General features: G+C 41.3%; 1 protein-coding gene across 4 annotated transcripts in view; it reads left to right on the top strand.

Annotated features, from left to right (window-relative positions):
- AK5 (adenylate kinase 5) overlaps positions 1-20,280 on the top strand; it is a 224,024-nt gene that overhangs the window by 123,828 nt on the left and 79,916 nt on the right. The gene's annotated exons all lie outside the window — the stretch shown is intronic.

Genomic DNA, 20,280 nt, shown 5'->3' with positions numbered 1-20,280 from the left:
TCTATTTAAATGTTTTTAATTTAAGTCTTTGTAAGTGTTTTATGAGAATCAGAATTATAAATCATTTTGTGACGTGTTTACAGATAACGAGTAATATATTCCATGATAAATCACAGTAGCCTACAGCTTTCACTCACTACGTTTGGCTCTTTAGCCTTCCTGTATCTACAGACCCAGAATGGCAATTCATTCAGGAAAGGTTTGTGGTCAAAGGTGGCATGAGATAGAAATGAGGTGACATGAGGTTCTCTTGCCCAAGAATTTGCCTGTGTCTCTGTCCCTTCCCAGTAATCACCCAACAGTATTTACTGAGCATCAGCTACAAGATCAGGGCTCTGCTTTTCTATTTCTAACCTTTGAAAGGGACCGACGACCAATGACAACACAGCCAAGATGTTAAATATATTTTCTGTTTGAATGAAAGAACTTTATCTGGGTCATTTTGCTCTCAGCAGAAGAACTCTCCCTACTGCTATGTTTTAACGATCCAAAATAGTTGGCAAATGATCCAGCTCTCTAATTAGGCTTTATTTTTCAAAAAGGATGCCTAAAATCTCCTTCCATGTCTCATCAGTTCTCCTCTGCCGTGGCTGAAAGCCGAGTGAACGTGTTCTTCTGGGGGTTTTTTCCCATCTTCAATTAATACATGTCACAAATAAAGCAGAGAGGTCCCACCAGTGTCCCAGTGTACCAGCTGGCTATACATTTCATATATGTATTCAGAAGCTATCTTCATGAGCATTTAGTTTCTCCCCTTATATCACAAAGCAAGGAGAAAATATTTACAAGTAATATAATAGATCCCATGTATTTATAATATTTTTTAGCATTTATTAGCACTTAACACATACTAAAGATGGTGCTAAGTTCCTTAGTTTAATTATCTCACTAATTCCTCACGACATCTCTAGAAATAGATGTTGCTTTGCTTATTTATTTTATAGTTAAGGAAATTAAGCATCAAAGAGTGATTTGCCTACAGTTACACAAGTAGTTTCACAGTGGGGAAATTAGGGCGCATTTCCGAACATCTGCACCATCCTGCCTCCCAGCTTTGCCTCCATAGGCAGGCCAGTCAGTGAGTCGTTTTTGGAGCCTCTCCAGTTGCTGACTCTTAAGACCCTAGCAGAGGCAAACGCTGGACAACCACTATCGACGTTGAGCTCAGGATCCAAAGTTACAGGCTGCACAAAGAAATGAACCGTAACAAGAAATCCAACTAATTAAACAAATGGAAGACTTCCTGCCCCAAGAACTAGAGATAACAGAAGAGTCTGAAAGAAATCTTAATAAAGGAATGTTTAAAATATTCAAAGATAAAGGGAAGATTAGAAACCATGAAACAGGTACAGGAAAGAATGGAAAGGAAGAGGCAGGAAGGAAAAGGGAAGAAGTAGAACTTCTAGGCACAAAAAATATTGTCCTTGAAATAAAAATTCAATTAACAGGTTTAATCAACAGAGCTAAAAAGAAACTCAATGATGGAGCTGAGGAGATTGCCTTAGAATAAAGCAGAAAGCTAAATAGTTGTCAAATATAAGGAGGAACTTAGGAGACACTGAGGGTAGAATGATTGGGCTGAAGTATTTTAAAAGTTCCAGAAGGAGAAAATGGAGGTGATGGGACAGAGGCTATATCTTAACAGATGATAGTTGAGAATTTTACAGAGGTGAGAAAAGACAAGTCCTCAGGTTGAAGGAGCACATCTAGTCCTGAGCAGGATAAAAAAATCCTCACTTCTTCTTTTTTCATTTAGTCATTCGACAAATACTAATTGAGCACCTACTGTGTGCCAGATACTGTTTAGGCACTTGAAATATATAATTGTATAAAACAGACAAGGAGCTTGCATCCTAATGGGGAAGACAGATAGAAAACAATAGGCACGATAAATTAGTTTTCTAGATTGTCAGAGGTGAGAAGTTCTATGAGAAGAGGAAAAATAGAACAGGGTAAGTGAGTTAGGAATGCTGGGCTGGGGGACAGATTACAGTATTAAATAGGATGATCAACATTAATTAGGATGGCCTCAGGAAAGAGGTGAGATATGAGGAAAGACGGCGTATAATGTAAAACATCAGAAGACAAAAATAAAATATTGAAAGTAAAAAGGCATACCCATAAAGGAACAGCAATTTTGGTGGCAGGAGATTAGATGAATCAAGAACATGCATTTATTGAGCACATTCTGTAAACAAGACACTGTGTTTCTTTGTTGTTTTTGTTGTTTTTTTTTTCCAGGGGAAGATTCACCCTAAGCTAACATCTGTTGCCAATCTTCCTCCTTTTTTCTTCCTTCTTCCCCCAGAAAGCCCCAGTACGTAGTTTTGTGTAGTGGTATGTTCTTTCAATTCTTCTATGTGAGCTGCTGCCACAGGATGCCCACTGACAAATGAGTGGTGTGGTTCTGTGCCCCGGAACCGAATCCAGGATACCAAAGCGAAGCGTGCCGAACTTAACCGTTAGGCCATCCAGGCTGGCTTAGACACTGTATTTTATGGTTTTCTCTTTTTCTTTCCTTTTTTTTAAAGATTGGCGCCTGGGCTAACAACTGTTGCCAATCTTTTTTTTTTTTTTTTCCTGCTTTATCTCCCCAAACCGCCCCCTGTACATAGTTGTATATCTTAGTTGCAGGTCCTTCTAGTTGTAGGATGTGGGACACCACCTCAACGTGGCCTGACGAGCGGTGTCATGTCCGTGCCCAGGATCCGAACCCTGGGCCGCCGCAGCAGAGCGTGCAAACTTAACCACTCAGCCATGGAGCCGGCCCCTGTATTTTATGGTTTTCATGCATTATTGCTAATTCTTGCAGTCATTCAAGAAGTTAGCTCTGTTCATCCCAGCTAACAGCTGAGGAAACTGAAACGCGTAGAAGTTAAATGACTTCCCAAGACCACACAGTCTGCAAGATGTGGAGTCAGGAGCCAAACTCTGGTTGGCCTGGCACCAAAATCCAGTTTCTACTGTCACCATTCCAAATAAAGCCATTATCAAGGTCACTGGGAATCCATTGCCAATGTGCTAATGAACACTTTTTCGTTATCTTTCTTGACCTTTGCTGCGTTCATTCACCAAGCTTCTACTGTAAAGGGCCAGGTAGCAAATATTTTAGGCTTCATGGGCCGTGTGGTCTCTGTTTGCAATTACTCAGACTCTGCCATTGTAGTGCAAAAGCAGCCACTGCAATACTTAAGCAGAGGAGTGTGGTGTGTCTGCGTTCCAGTAAAACTTCATTTATGGATACTGAAATTTGAATTCCATACCACTTTCATGTGATTTATTTCAACTATTTGAAAAGCCCATTCTTAACGGGGAGGCTGTACACAAACAGACGGCAGAGGGGATTTGACCTGCAGGCCATAGTTCGCTGAGCCCAGCTGTCAACCATCCCCCCATTCTCGACATTCTCCTCTCCATTAGCATCTAACATTTCTAGAGTATTTAATCCTGTTCTAAGTGCTTCACATTTATTACTTCAGTTTATCCTCAGACAATTATATGAGATAGATATTATATTATTATTTATTGTATTTTGTTAAAATATACTTTAAAATATTATTTAAAATTTATTTATTTAAAAAATATATATTTTATTATTTATTATTATTATTATTATATTGTTATCCCAATAAGGAAACTGAGGCACAGAGAAATTAAGCAGTTTATTCAAGGTCACACAGCTGGCAAGAGGGAAAGACGGAATTCAAACACAGTCGTCTGACTGCAGAGCCAGGACCAGGAAAGATAAGCTAGGCTCTGCTACGGTAGCAAATAAAACTCAAAACCTGAGTGCCTTCCTTCCAGAGCTTCTTTTACTTCCAAAGGGATCATGGACAGGAAGGAAAAGAGCATGACAAAGATAGACCTGCTCGTAAGTGTACAGCTCTTCCGCCCACAGTCATTTGGCATCTCCGGTCACTGGCACTCCCTACACGCAAGGGAGCTGGAAAACGGAGCCTATTTAGTGTGCAGGAAAGGAGAGATGGGTTTGGTGAGCACCAAGCCCACCTCAGCCACAAAGCTCTTGCCCCTCAATGTGTTCCCTGTCTTTTGGAGCCCCTCCTACTTCCTGTTTCAGTCATTCTTTGTTCCTTGCTGCACTCCCCTCCATCAGTCTGTTATTTAAATATGGGTGCTCCCCAGCCTCCTGGCTGTGGCCCCTTCTCTCCTCACTGCACACATTCTCTTTGGGAAGCTTAGTCATAGCCATGGTTTCGGCTTCACTTAGAGCCCCCTGGTGAGCTCCTATCACGTAGGTCTGCCTGCTAAACAGCAACAGTTGGATTTCCCATGTGCATCTGAAACTCATCACGTCCAAAACTGAACTCATCGTCTTCCCCCACAAAATCTGTTCTTCCTTCTGTTTTTCCTATTTCTGTGAGTGATACCACCATCCTTCCAGCTGCCCAAGCCAGAAACAAGGGCATCTTTCCAGCCTCCTTCCTTTCTCTCCCTCTCTACATCAGTTTGATCAAGAGCTGGTCAGTTCTCCTTTGCAGGAATCACTCCTTCCCTCTCCGGTTCCACTGCCACTGCCACTGCCCCGGTTCCCACCCTCAGCCTTCCTCCTGGGGACCACTGAGACAGTCTCCTAACCAGGCTCCCTGCCCCAGGCTTCTCACCCATCAAAATCATCTTGCTGAAAAGCAAAGCTTATCATGGCATTCCACTTTTTAAAACCCTCCTTGGCTCCTCATTGATGTCAGAATTATCATAATACATGGGGACCTTCAAATCAGAATCTGACTCCCCACCCTTCCTCCCCATCCCTTGCCAATCATCAAAACACATTAAATGCTCCAGCCACACCAAGCCATTTGCAGTTCCCTCAAGTAGGTTGTGCTTTGCACAATCTCTTTCCTCTCTATGGCAGCTTCCACAGCCCCGCCACCCCTGTCCCAGATAACCCCTACTCATGCTCCCTCAAGACCACGCTTCTCCTTGAGGAAGCCCTTCTTGGTGTATGTTTAGCTCACCTTCTTGGAGGACTCATGAGACCCTGTGTTGTAATATCCTTTTGCTTTACAGGGACTGTGTTCTGCTCTCCTTCTGCACAGCCTGGCACACAGCATGTGCTCAATAAATGTCCATTTTTTAAAAAGCTAATAACGTTATTTCTAGTTCTTCTACTTAATATATGATTTTTTGATACATGCTAACTCTTCTGAGTCTGAGATTCCTCTTCTGGAAAATGATGATGAAAGCCCCACTGAGAAGTATTTTTGCAGGATGTAGGGGAAGGAAGGTACCTTGTACAGAACAAATGCTCCATAAATGTGGACCCCCTTTCTTCCCTGCACCAAGCCAAACTTACACGGAACTTTTCAGGAATCTGTGCCTTTCTGTAGCTGACAGAAGCCACCACTTCTTCACCTAAGTGAATGCTAATTGAGCACTTCTGGTTTTCAATCTGGCGTGTAGGAGCTTAAAAAGTACCACTCGGTCCTAACAGCAAGTAAAAAGGTGAACAAACTGAAAAATCTCTTCTTAGATCCATCAGAGACGTGAGGTCACAAGGCAAACCTGCTGTACCAAAAGTTAGAGAGACAGACAGGCGGATTCAGAGGATCACAACTTACCAGAGCAGAAACCTGGGAGCTGGAACCTCACAGCAGCCAGCGCCAGGGCCAGGGCAGGAAATCCCAAACTGTAATTGACAGTGACAGTTGGCGTTCAGTTTTGGAACTGCTGGAGGCTTGTGTGGGCAAGTCTGAGAGAGAAAAACTCCAGGGGACCCAGTCGCGAGAGTCCCCACACTTTTGTGAGTTTTACCTCCAGGAGCTGTACCAGGTCCTCACAGTGAATTTCAGGAAAAGTTTCCTTGGGCTTCTGACAGCGGGAGGGGAAAAGGAACCGTTTTGAAATACACTAGAGCATTCTGCTCTTCTTAACAAGGCCTGCCCTCAGGAGATACTATTTTATCAGAACCTAACCTGCTGGGGTTTTATCAGAGCCTAACCCACCTGGGAGAAGGGAAATACTTAACTCCAGCACCCTCTCACCATCCACTCCCACTAAGGGGGGAAACAACTTGAGGAGCACTGGTGAAGTTCACAGTTCAGTGGCACAAGTTCTCCAAAGGACTGAGCCCTACTCGTAGGACTGTATGCACTTAGAACACTTCCGTTCCCCATACTTTGCCACTACAGTCCTAAAAGCTGGTTCACTGCGGTTCCTTTTACCTAGGACATCATGTCCAACTTTCAACAAAAAATTACAAGGCACATTAAGGGTAAAAACACCGTTTGAAGAGACTGAACAAGTATCAGGACAAGAGATAGATGTGTCAGGAATATTGGACTTATCCAGAACAGGAAAATTTTTTTTTTTGAGGAAGATTAGCCCTGAGCTAACATCTGCCACCAATCCTCCTCTTTTTGCTGAGGAAGACTGGCCCTGAGCTAACACCCGTGCCCATCTTCCTCTACTTTTTGTGTGGGACGCCTGCCACAGCATGGCTTGCCAAGCACTGCCATGTCCACACCTGGGATCTGAACCAGCGAACCCTGGGCCACCGAAGCGGAACATGAGAACTTAACCCCTGTGCCTCCGAACTGGCCCCTAGAACAGGAAATTTTTTTTTAAAACTACAATTAACATGCTAAGACCTTGAATGGAGAAAGTGGACAACATACAAGAACAGATGGATAATGCAAACAGAGAAATTGAAATCCTAAGAAAGAATCAAAAAGAAATGCTAGCAATAAAAACACTGTAACAGAAAGAAAGAATGCCTTTCATGGGCTCATTAGTGAACTGGACGTGACTGAGGAAAACAACCTCTGAGCTTGAGGATATGACAATAGAAACTTCCAAAACTGAAAGCAAAGAGAAAAAAGACTGAAAAAAACGGAACAGAATACTCAAGAACTGTGAAACAATTACCAAAAGTGTAATATACACATAGTGGGAATACTGGAAGGAGAACAAAAGGAGAAAGGAACAGAAGAAATATTTGAAGCAATGATGACTGGGAATTTCCCCAAATTAGTGTCAGCCACCAAGCCACAGATACAGGAAGCTTAGAGAACATCAGGTAGGATAAATAAAGTAAAAAAATTAAGTTAAATTAAAAAACTACACCTAGACATATCATATTCAAACTGCAGAAAATCAACGACAAGGAAAATATCTTGAAAGCAGCAAGAGGGAAAATACACCTTACCTATAGGAAAGCAAATATAAGAAATACATCTGACTTCTCCTTAGAAACCACACCAGCAGGAATAGAGTAAAGTGAAATATTTAGTGTTGAGAGAAAAAAAAACAAACTAGAATTCTGTATCCTATGAAATTATCCTTCAAAAGTGAAAGAGAAATAAAAACTTTCTCAGACAAACAAAAATTGAGGAAATTTGTTGCCTGTAGACGTGCCTTACAAGAAATGTTAAAAGAAGTTATTTAGAGAGAAGGAAAATGATATAGGTCAGAAATTCAGATCTATAAAGAAAGAAAGAGTATCAGAGAATAAATAAGTGAAGATAAAGTAAAAACTTTTATTTTTCTTATTCTTAACAGACCTAACAGATAATGGTTTGTTCAAAATAATAAATAGCAACAATATATTCAATTATGTCTGCTTATGTGTAAGTGAAATGAATGACGGCAATGATACGAGGGATGGAAGGGAGGAATTAGGAATATTTTGCTTTTATAAGGTACTTGCACTGTCCACTTATTTGAAAGTGGGCTTGGGTTAGTTATAAATGTATATTGCAAACTCTAGGGCAACCACTTAAAAAAAGGTTTGAAAATAAGTATAACCGATATGCTAAGTAAGAAAGGAGAGAAAGTGGAATTATATAACATGCCCAATTAAAACCAAGAAGACAGAAAAAGTTTGGAAGACAAAAATAGGAACAAAGAACATAGGCAACAAATAGAAAACAATAACAAATATGGTAGATATGAATCCAACTAAATCAACAAACACTTTACATGTCAATGATCTAACTACACCAATTAAAAGACCGAGATTTTCAGAGAGGATCAAAAAACAAGACCCAACCATGTTGTCTACAAGAAACCTACTTTAAATATAAAAACACATGTAGATTAACATAAAGGGTTGGAGAAAGATATACCATGCTAACACTAAACAAAAGAAAGCGAGAGTAGCTGTATTAATTTCAGACAGAGCAGACTTCAGAGCAAGAAAAGTTATCAGGGATGAAGAGGGGAGTTACATCACAATAAAGGAGTCAATTCTCCAAGAAGACAACACAACCATTAATGTGTATGCACCTAACAACAGAGTGTTTCCAGGCTCACTACCCACCCAAGTCCTTGATCGCATTCCATCCGTCTCACCCAGGACCGTGCTCCATTAACTGGTATTGTTTTGTATTTCTCAAGGCTCTCATCCTCAAAGTATCTTTCTTTTTCTCTATCTACCAACCCACCATCCATCCCCACTTTGAAAAAAGAAGGCATCAACAGTGCCAAGTGTCACAGAAAGGCCAAGTGGGATACTGTCTTTGCTCTCCCCTTTCCTTCAACACCAAATTTGGTGAAAGAGAAGTCAGCTCTCCTGATTCTGGAACCTCACCTCCCATTCTGCCCTATCAGCTAGCTTCTGCCTACCCTGTTCCCCTAAGAGACCGTTGAAAGTTATCTCATTACTGCCAAGTCAGGAGAACATTTCCTAGTTCTTAGAATGTCTGGGCCCAAGACACTGATGGCAGTTCTGCTTTCTCAAAATTCTTGGCCCCCTTGGCTTCTGCCGCCTCTATGGCCATTATTTCTTTGTCTCCTACCCCCAAAATGGTTTTTCTTCCTCTGCCCTCCCCATAAAATGTTGTGTTCACCAAGTTTAATCATAGGTCTTCTGTCACTACACAACTGCTTCATCTATGCCCATGCCTTCAACTTTATTAATTTACTTATTCATTCAGCTAATATTGAGAATATTTAATGTGCCAGACTCTATTTGAGGTACTGGGGATATATGATGAGCAAAAGAAGATGTAGTTCCTACTATCGTGGAGCTTATGGTGGAAATAAATAATAATAGAATCATCATATAAATATGCAATTAAAACTGTGTTAAGTGCCTGGGAGAAGAAGTACATAGTGCAATGTGTAGATGCGGTCAGCGAGGTGAGGAGAGGCTTTGCTTAGGCAAGAGATGCTTAAGTTGAGATCTGAAAGATGAGTTAGAAGTAACCAGGTATGAATGAGAAAGTGAGAGAACAGGAAATGATGGGGAGGGAGCCTCCAAAGGGGAGGTTCAGAAAGAGGAAATAGCATGTATAAGCAGGAAGAAGCCCGGCATCTGAAAGAAGACCAGGGTAGCTGGAGTGCAGAGTCAGACAGAAGGTGGTGTGAGATGAGCCTGGAGAGTGGGGCTCTGTAGAGCAGGTCAGTGGTTTTGACTTTATCCTAAGAGCAGTGGGGAGCCTTGAAGAGTTTTGTTTTGTTTTGGGGGGAGGGCAGGAGGGTGAGTCAACATAATTAGATTTGTGTTTTAAAAAGATTGTTCGGGTTGCAAGTGGAGAACACATCAGAGGAAGGCAAGAATGGATCTAGGGAGTCCAGTGGGAGGCTGCAGTAGTCCAGACAAGAGATGATGGATGGTACCTTGCACTGGAGTGGTGGAGGAGATGGAGAGAAAAGGATGTATTTGGGAGGTACTTGTGAGGCAAATCAACAGGATTTCGTGTTGGGAAGGATTTGAGAGCCAAGAGAGAGTGAGCTGTTGAAGATGATGCCTGGGTTTTTAACTTGTACAGCTGGGTGGATGGTAGTAACATTCACTGAGAAAGAACACTAAGAAAACACCAGTTCCGTTAGGAAAGAGCATAAGTGTAATTTTAGATATGCTGAGTTCAAAGTATTTTATTGCGTCCAAGTAGAGAATTCAAGTGAAGAATTAAATAAACAGGTCTGGTGCTTAGAGGAAAGATCTAGGCTGGAAATATAAATGTGTGAGCTTCCGAATATAGGTAGAACTTGAAGCTGTGAGTGGAGGAGATACTTAGAGAAAGAGAACAGAATTGGGAAGAGAAGAGGATCTAAAGCTGAGCATTGAGGAAATTCAAAGGCTGGGTAGAGGAAGATGAGGCAGCAGAAAAGATGTAAAAGAGGCTGCTGGAGAAATAGGAGGAAAATCTGCAGAATGTGGTGTTCCAAAAGCCAAAGTAAACAGTATTTCAAGAAGCAGAGAGTGTCAAACTGATGAGAGGATGAGGCAGAGGGAGAATGGAAATTGGCTGTTGTATGTGGGAACATGGAGGAAATGGTTGGCCTAACAAAGAGCTAGTGGGGGAGGTTGTCTTCGTAATGGAAGATACTTGAGCATGTTTAAAAAGTCATAGGAAGGATCCACTCATTAGGGAGAAGAATGTGCAAGAGAGAGGAAGATTCCTCTGAATGCTGGAGGGCTGGGTTCTAAAACACAGCTGGAGAGACTGGCCTTAGAACAGAAGAGAGAACCACATGTGGCTTATAACAGAAGGAACTCGGATAGGATGGGAGTGTGGGTTTGTATGTTTAATGGTAGGAAGTTGAGGAGTCCAAGCTTTGAAGCAAGTGGAGGATTGAATTGTGGTTGTAGAATCCAGCAGGGTGAACTAAGGAAACACAATAGGATTAGACTCTATTCATATAGAGTCCGAGAGCCCATTTGACACTAGTGCCTGGAAATTTGTTTTGACCAATTGATCCTTTTCATTTTTTCCATGCATTTAGCAAATGTTTGTTGGGTGCCCCATAGGTGCCAGACATTCTTCTAGGCACTAAAGATACAGAGTGCTGTGGAACTTCCTTGGGGCGTAGAGGTCGATAGTTCGCTTCATTCAGTGATGGAGTTTTACCAAATATGTGCTACAAAGAGACAGAGCAAAGAAGCATCAGCAGTGTAAGTGATGGGGGACCAAGGACGGCAAGTGAAGTGGACAGAGGACAGTTAGGAGGCAAAGCCCAGAAGAATTAGAAGTACATTTGACTTCTTTAAAAATATAACTCTATGTCACAAATATGAGCTAGCTCTTTATTCAAAAGAATATTCAATCCTAGCAATCTTATAAGGATCATTTCAAATCCTGCTGCTTCTTCCTTGAGATCTTCTCTAATAATGAGAGTACACATTCATTTCTTGCCTGCCCCACTGAACACCCAAAGCTCCTGAGGTTTATACCCTAGGTCTTAGCACTCGATTATGTTTAATTTTCTACTGCATGGTATACTGTCTCCTATGACTCTCTGATTGTCTCCTGTGTGCATCCATTATGAGAAAGAGCACGGACTGTGGAGCCAGAGAGACGTGGTTCGAATCCAGTGCCACACCTGTGGGTTGCAAGTTACTTAACCTCTTCAAGCCTGAGTTTCTTCATCTGTAAAAATGGACAAAATACCTTGCAGGCTATTTGGATTAAAAGAGAAAAATCTATGTAAAAATTCCTGGCACAGGGGCTGGCCCCGTGGCCGAGTGGTTAAGTTCGCGCGCTCCGCTGCAGGCGGCCCAGTGTTTCGTTGGTTCGAAGCCTGGGCGCGGACATGGCACTGCTCATCAGACCACGCTGAGGCAGCGTCCCACATGCCACAACTAGAAGAACCCACAACAAAGAATACACAACTATGTACCGGGGGGCTTTGGGGAGAAAAAGGAAAAAATAAAATCTTTAAAAAAAAAAAAAATTCCTGGCACAGTAGACCATGCAGTAAATATTTCCTCTTCTTTCTTTCCTTCTCAAGAAGGAGGACCCTATCATGTACATCTTTTGTGTCCACTACACTGTGGCAGGGACATACTTGGGATCAGAATAGACTTAATGAATAAAGGCATAATACCACATTCCCCAGTCAGGACAGATAACAGAGTTTACTGGTGTGTGTGTGTGTGTGTGTGTGTGTGTGTTTTAACTGAATTTCCATAGTGAAATTCAGCTTCTAAATCAAAAAATATTACAGTTAGCCAAAACATGTGTTAGGTTGTATTTGTAAAGCTGATTTAAAATGGTGCCATTCCCAAAGCAGTATATTTCAGTCACACAGCACTGATCAGAATCTGGGAAGTCAAGTTCTTGTTCTAAGGGGTAAGTCAGGTTTTTGTGGCGAGTCCTACAAGGACTGGCTGAAGCTTGGAAGTGGAATGGCCAGGTTTACCTCCATTCTGCAGGAAGCACTTGTACTTGGTAGTGAAAACTATTGGTGGCCTATTAGAAGAATGAAAGCAAGGACTATTGGAGAGGGACCAAAGTCAGAAGGATGTAAATCTGGCTTTCCCCGAACACTAAAACAAAAATGCCTGCTGCAGGTTCAGGCAGCCAGCCCTTCCTGCCGTCTCCATTGACCATGGGGAGGTGGAGCTAATGGATGCTGTAAGAAGAAAGACAAGTCCCATTTTTAAACCTCATAAATTAATAGGAATATATTTTCACCGTTGTTGACTACAAAGTCAGGGATGTCCTTCATATTTCAGTATAGATATTAGATATTAAACAGCAACATTATATCACTTGGGTTTCCAATTTTGAGCCAGGAGTTTGATATTTCCACACTCTGAATACAGAAAAGTAAATGCCTCATCGCTATGCATGTCTGGCATGCCCTGTCACAGGACTACAGGAGAAATCTTTCCAGAAGGAAATGAGACTGATAGAATCCTTTATTTCAAAGTAATAGGATATACTCCAGGGGGAGAAACATAGGAAGCACAGATCGGTGAAGACTCCTTGCTTTTCTGTTTTCAAAAACCCTATTACTCTTGTCATACAGGTTTTGTAATTAATTTCCTAGGCTTCTGTGACATCTTATTAACAGGAATAACCTTGAATACCCTGCCATTTTGAAGGCAAAATGAAAATATTGGTGGGGCTGACCCCGTGGCCGAGTGGTAAAGTTCGTGCGCTCCGCTGCAGGCGGCCCAGTGTTTCATCAGTTCGAATCCTGGGCGCGGACATGGCACTGCTCATCAAACCACGCTGAGGCAGCGTCCCGCATGCCACAACTAGAAGGACCCACAACTAAGAATATGCAACTATGTACCGGGGGGCTTTGGGGAGAAAAAGGAAAAAAAAATAATAAAAAAAAAATGAAAATATTGGTGATAACACAATAGTATCACTACCTAATAAAGGGAAGAAGGTAGAACTCATGTGTGGCCAGCCATCCGAGGTGCCTCGGAGCCTTAAAAGACAGGAAACAGTTGTTAATGGGAAACCAAATAACCTCCTGGGATTATTATGTATTTACAGAAGTAAGGCTGGGGAGAGTGCACAAAAACCTGAAAACCCAACCTAAAAGCAAACACAGGCTTACAGGGACTGAAGTGTGAGTGGCAGGAGAGGGGTGGATGTAGTTGCCCTTTGCTCCTTGGAGTTGGTTGCCAAGGAGCCGAGTCACCATTGTCCACCCACTGATGAATTATCTTTCTCTTTATACGGGGTTTTGGGTCTCAGCATATATCCTTATTTTCATTTTCCTATTGAGTCCATGTTTCTATTAGTGACGGCAGTTATGACTAGAGGAAGTAAAGACCCCAGCTTTAGAGTCCTGGATGGGTGTGAGTTTGAGTTCTGCCACTTAGTGGCTTTCTGCTATTGGCACATCCACTTACCTCTCTGAGCCTCAGTTTCCAAATCTATAAATTGAAGACAATAATGTGAAGATTAAGAGCTGATTCCTAGCAAGGCATTCCTCAAATGTAAAGCACTATACGCGTAATTAGACAAACATGAAGTCTTAACGTGATGATGATTTGCTGTAAGTGTCTCATATTCTTTTTTAAATATAGATGGAAAATACATTATAGAACAACAGCTTCACCACTCAGAATTTTGAACGCACCCCCACCTTCTAAATACATGAAATAATAGCACAGAGAGGAAGAAAATAATAAAATAGTGAAAATAAAACTTTACTCGGGATTCCAGTACCATCCTGAAAGCTCTCAGCAGATTTTTCTTACTTTTACTTGTTCCATTTTTTGTTCCATTTCTTTAGAGCATTTGTCACATATTTTATGGCTATTTGTGGGCGTGTGTTTCTCCCCTGGTAGATTATACCTGGGGACCCAGACAATGTCTACATCACTATAATTCTTCAGTTCTTTGCATAGTGCTTGACAAAGTATAGGAGGGCAATTCCGAAATATTTTCTCCATAAATAGAATGAAGAAGAATCTCAAAGGGATGTACAAGGAAGAATTCTGACGTTCTCTAAATGGAGAACAGGGAATAAAACAAATTTACGTGGCCATGATGAAATTTTTTTTTAATTTACATGTTTTCAAAAGAGGGCAGCTAGGATCTTGAGGGATCCAAAAACTATCATCAAGAAGTGGTTGAAGGGTCTGGAAATATCTAAGTGGAGAAGTACATTTTCCTGAGAGCGTGAGGCCTGAGCAGGCGCTTGCTGGCCTATCCACTCCGTGGTGGGTGGGGTTTGTGGTCTTGTTCACAGCTCTGTTCCCAATGGCTTGCACAGCACCTGACTCATGTTCAATAATTAACTGTTCAGTGAAGAAATTTCATTCTCTAAGGGACTATATCATTTTAGAAAAGGGAATTATACTTCTGTATTACGGCCTGAGACAGAATTGGTCCCTAGAGATGGAAATCCCACAGATGGAATTCGGATCAATGTATGAAGTAGTTTTCTAACTAGTGTTATCCAGTTGAATACCTCATTGAAGATATTCAAGCAAATTCTAGATAGCCATTCCTCAGGGATGTTAAAGAAAAAAAGTGATTTCTGTACTAGGTAAGAAAATTATATGCCTACTAAGGTCCTCTCCATCTCTGAGTCTATTTATTTACAAAAGTAGAACTGAGGCCTGGAGAGGTTGAGTAACATGTCAAGGATTCAAAACCAGGCAGTCTGACGTTACTGCGACTGAGTTTTAACCCCCTCACTGTGGTTCCACTTGAGGATAGCCCTTGGCAGGGCAGAGGACTTTGGAAAACCAAGAAACCACATTCAGTTCCAGGACCCAAAGGAAGACGGGGTGTTGGGGGCAGGAGAAGTCAAAGACAGTCAGAGCCCATTTACTTCTTTGATGGTTTTGCTAGAACCTCCCGCGAGCTTATGAGTGGGAATGGGGCCAGAGAGGAACAGATAGGATGGGCTTCAGAGGCTGCCATGTGGTGGTAGGTATGGGGCTTTTTGTTTGCTTGTCTTTAATTTAGAAGCTTGATGACTCACAAAAAACATGTTTGGTTCTAAAGAGTAAATGTGAAAACACTCCTTTTAAAGTCACTTTGCTTTTTAGTTAATCTTGTCTGGGACAAACTGGCAGAGAAAACAACCTAAAACTTGCAGTTTTTTGCTGTATGTTTGTAACCTTGAAGAAAATTCAGAGTCGGCAGCTTTTACTAGGTGCCTGTCCTGAACCAAGAGCTCTCATGATCTGGTTTAATCCTCACCACAACCCTGGGAGGAAAGTGTCATTATCCCCAAGGCCACACAGCTAATCATGTCTTCACTCCAAGTTCATCTGTTTCCAATAAACCATGCTGCTGCCCCAGAATCTGTAATAATGACCCCTAGAAAAGCTGTTCTCGCCAACAAAGAACCAACCTAGCTTGTATTTTATCCTAGTATTTGCAATCATAGGAGTTAATCTCTTCACAGGCTTATAGAATGAGCAAGCCTCATAACAGGTGATGAAGATGCTAAGAAATGTCAAGTCTGTAATTGCTTCTCTTTCAATGCATAATATACTTCCATTTTCTTATTTTCTTAAATTTAATAACTTTTTTCTTATTTATAAAAGCAAAACTGCGTGCCAGGGAAAAATTGGAAAGTTGCAATGAGAATATTGCAATGCAATAAAGAAGAAAATTAACATTAATATTTTGGAGTATTTCATTGATTAATAGATATTTAATAATGTTATAATCAAATTTTTTCATTTAATAATATAGAATTTCCCATGTCATCAAATAATTTTTGTAAACACATCTTTTTTTAAGATTTTATTTTTTTCCTTTTTCTCCCCAAAGCCCCCCAGTACATAGTTGTATATTCTTAGTTGTGAGTCCTTCTAGTTGTGGTATGTGGGACGCCGCCTCAGCGTGGCTTGATGAGCAGTGCCATGTCCACACCCAGGATTCGAACTGACGAAACACTGGGCTGCCTGCAGCGGAGCGCACAAACTTAACCACTCGGCCACGGGGCCGGCCCCTGTAAACACATTTTTAATGACAGTATAAAATATAATTATCTAGGTATACTATATTTATTTTCATCATTCCCCTCCTGCAGGACACTTATTTTTCATCATTTTACTGTTTTAAATAATGCTACCCTGGCATATCATTGCACATAAACTTTGTCCAAATCTTTGATTATTATTCTAGGAGAGATTACTAATATTGGGATTTTGGGGCCAAAGGATATTAAGGGTAGTATTGCAATATTTCCACTTCTTTATAATGAGAGATACTTCAATAATAAAACAAGGATTATTGATGGGACAAAATGATTCTAAAGAGGAAGACTTCTGAATAAAGCTGTTCATCTAAATTGTTTGAAATAAGAACTGTCAAACTGGGTCCAATTTAGTCCCACACGACCCAGGCTGCAGAGTGTACATTATATGCTAAAATATGTGCAGCCCATTGATCAATAAGCTAGTCCTCCCAAATGCCAGTCCCCCGGGTGGCCAGGCAAGGTTAGCCCCTGGGACATAGAGCAGAACCCCCGCTGTGCTTTTCCTTGGGAACCAGTGAAGTCCACAGTCCGTCCTGGATCCCGTAAGCAGCTACTGAGTTTCTTTGGGCCCGGCTCTGTGCTGGTGCTTCCACACCTTCTTCCTTTCTCTAGAAACAGTGTTATTCAAAGCATCCAAGAGTTCTCGTCATTTCCTAACATACAGGCTTTCTTAAATCCGTACAGCTGGTTCCCAGATCATCTCCATTAATCTTCTTATGTTTCATTTGACCTCCCTATAATCTGTGAAAGAAAATGTGTTTTCACAGGCACACAAGAAATTTGTAGAAGCAAAACTAGGGAACAAAAGTAAATTGATTTTTATAAGATATATCAGACAGACTAAAAGCTGTAGAGAATGACATAACAAACACCATTTACCCACTCCTCAGCTTAAGAAATAAAACATTGCAAATAATCGAAGCCCTCTGTGTTCCCCTCTCCAGTCACATTCCTCTGGCCCTCCCCAGAGGTGCCTGCTGTTCTGAATTCAGTGTTTATCAATCCCACATCTGTCTTTATATTTCTACTCCCTGTGCAGCTATGTCGCTAGACTGTAGGCTCCAGGAGAGGTACCGTATTACCAGCACCCAGAACAGGATCTGGCACATGGTAGGAATTCCATCAATATTTATTGTATGTGGAATAGATAATGTGTTCCCAAGCAACGTAGGGACTTTTTAATGTTTTCAGCCCCTTATAAATTGTCCCGTATTGTACATATCCTTCTCAATCTATGCTGATAATGTAACTCTGCTTCGTTCATTTTCACTGCCGTCTATTATCCCAGTGTAGCACTGTAACACAATTGAGCGATCCGTTCTTCTAATAATGACCATTTATATTAAGAGTGAGGCAGGCTAACAGCTCTGTGTGCATGGGGGCCACAGGAGTAGGAAGCTTACCCAGTGGTGGGCTTTAGTCCAGCATGATTAGGTGGGGTATTAGTTTCCTGTTGCGGCTGTAACAAATTACTAGAAACTTAGTGACTTAAAGCAACATGAACTTCTTATCTTGCAGCTCTGGAGGTCAGACATCCTAAAGTCAAGCCATCAGCCGGGCTGCATTCCTTCTGGAGGCTGTAGGGAGGATCTGTTTCTTTGCCTTTTCCAGCTCTAGAGGCTGCCTGCAGTCCTTAGCTTGTGGCCCCTTCCTCTGTCTTCAAGGCCAGTAGCGCAGCCTCTTCAAATCCATCCATCCTCCGCCCTTCCTCTCTGACAACTGCTTCTTTCTTACATCTCCTGTTCTGACTCTGACCCTCCTACCTCTCTCTTTAGGAGTTCTTGTGGTTACATTGCTGCAACCCCACCCTGATAATCAGGAAAATCTTCCCATCTCAGGAGCCCTCTCTTAATCACCTCTGCAAAGTCGCTTTTGCCATGTAAGGTAACATATTCACGGGTTCTGAGGATTAGGGCACAGACTTTGAGGAGGTCATCATTCAGCCTATCATAGGCAGGGACTGCTCACTCCCCTGTGGACTTCCAATGCCAGAACGTAGAGATTTTGTTGTCTTTTCTCAAACAGGTAACTTCTGCTGTTTTGCCTGGGGAACAGGATTCCGGCTGTTGGTTTACTCACTGGGAGGAGAGTTGGTAGTCCAGCTGCCCCACAGCCACGTTTAATCTCACTTCCAGGCTCTGTCCTCCCTGCTGGGTCCTGGGGCCTGGGTCATTTGTCTTTCACATCTAGCCTATTCCCTTTCTCCAAAGAACCCCAGTAATCTTATTAAAACATGGATCTAATTTTATCACTCTCCTCCTTAAAAATGTCTTAATGGCTTCTCACTGCCCTTAAGATGAATTTCGGATGCCTTCCGTGGATTACAAGTTCCTAAATGGCTAGGGCCTCTACTTGCTTCTCTAGCCTGGAAAAGCTCTCCAGGCCGCCTGTACTTCCCCTCCCCTTGTTGTTGCCTGTTTACTTCTCTGTATGCACCATCACCACGACCCCAGGAGACTGGAAGATCCGTAGAGGCAGAAACCAAATCTGTCTTCATTCATTCCTTTCACCCAGGGGTTCTCAAACTTTAAGGAATGTCAGAATCATTTGGAACAGTGGTTAAAGCAGTTTATTGGGCTCCATCCCTATAGGTCTGAGGTGGCGTCTGAGAATTTGCATTTCTTACAAGTTCCCAGGTGATACTGATATTTCTGGTCTAGGGACGACACTTTGACAACTACAGATTTAATAACTACCTATTGAGTATTATCTTGTTCAGCTCTCTATCCCCAGGAGCTAGTGTTGTATTTGGCACATAGTAGGGCCTCAATAAATGGTAGCTCTCTTTACTATCATTACTAATGGAGAAGGAAACAAGAAGAGATATTGTTTAAATTTATCTTGAGTTTCTTGAACTAGGAAATAGTTGCTTAAATATCTGTGACTTCTGAATCATTAAAATATATTTTATCCTGTTTTAAAGAAATAGAACTTTTAATCTTTTATCTGGTGCAATGCAAGTACCAAGAGGAAACATGGACATTCAGAGAAATCTGTGAAGGCTCTAAATCTTATGATCTTACAATGAGCAGAGTGATCACTTCAGGCTTAGCTGAGAGATATGACACAGCTCTCGACCTTGCCCAAGAATACAAATTTAATTAATGAAAGAGTCATCAAAGCAAAAATAAAGAAGATTTTCAAATATAGGGACTATGTCCAATGGATGCTGATAAAGTGATTCAGACCTTACGGAATGAGTCACTGTACACACAAAAAAGCAAAGGTGTAGGTAGGAGATTATGTCATTGCTAGTTTCACTGCAAAACAGGAATCAAATGAAGAGCATTTAAAATAACAGTAAATGTCGCAGGAAATATACAAAGCAAGTCAAAGGAAAAAAATGGATATTTGAATATAGACCCACTCCTTCCTCCTCTAAACAGGGATTTGTCACCAAACCCAGATTAATCTTAGAATATGCATTTGTTCGCTCACACGCATTGGCCCCAGTAAAAGTGAAAGAAACGTAATATCCTTTGTCTTTTGGAAGTCAGTTTGCCAATCCTGAGATTGCTCTACATTCCAGCTTGGTTTAAAATGATTCAGAGGTGTAATCGAAATGTTCTAGGAACATTATTTGAAGAACAGAAAGTTTCCTTTCTAGGAGGGCAAGGAATAATCTTTAGAAAAGCATTTCTGACTTTGCACTTTCTAAGAATATTTCCTGACTTTCCAAGGTTCACAAGCTCTTATCATATTCAAAAGTTACAGACAAGAGAACAGATGGTCTGTATTCTCCACTTCATAAACTTTAGCATTACAGCTTCTGCACAAGAAGGAGAACAGGCCAAGGAACCCATTCACTGCCTTGATCTGGGTTAACATGGCCTGGCCCATGGTAGGTGCTTGACAAATCTTTGTTGAATAACAAAGATGGATGGATGGATGGATGGATGAGAGGAAGGATGCAAGGATGAGCTGTATGTGGATCCTGAATTTTCTGTTTAAAATTTTTTTTACTTGAGTAATACATGTTCATTTTAAAGAAATTATAAAATACAGATATTTAAAAGGAAAAGTATCTATAACCATGGACCCAAGTTTAAGCTATTTAATATGCTAACATTTTAATTTTTATTATAAATTTTTGTGTGTATATATGTGTACGTTTTTATAAAAATG

Source organism: Equus caballus, chromosome 5 (assembly GCF_041296265.1).
Source record: "Equus caballus isolate H_3958 breed thoroughbred chromosome 5, TB-T2T, whole genome shotgun sequence".
NCBI lineage: Eukaryota > Metazoa > Chordata > Mammalia > Perissodactyla > Equidae > Equus > Equus caballus.
Note: the sequence above shows the minus strand (reverse complement) of the source record. Positions and strands in the feature narration are given on the sequence as shown.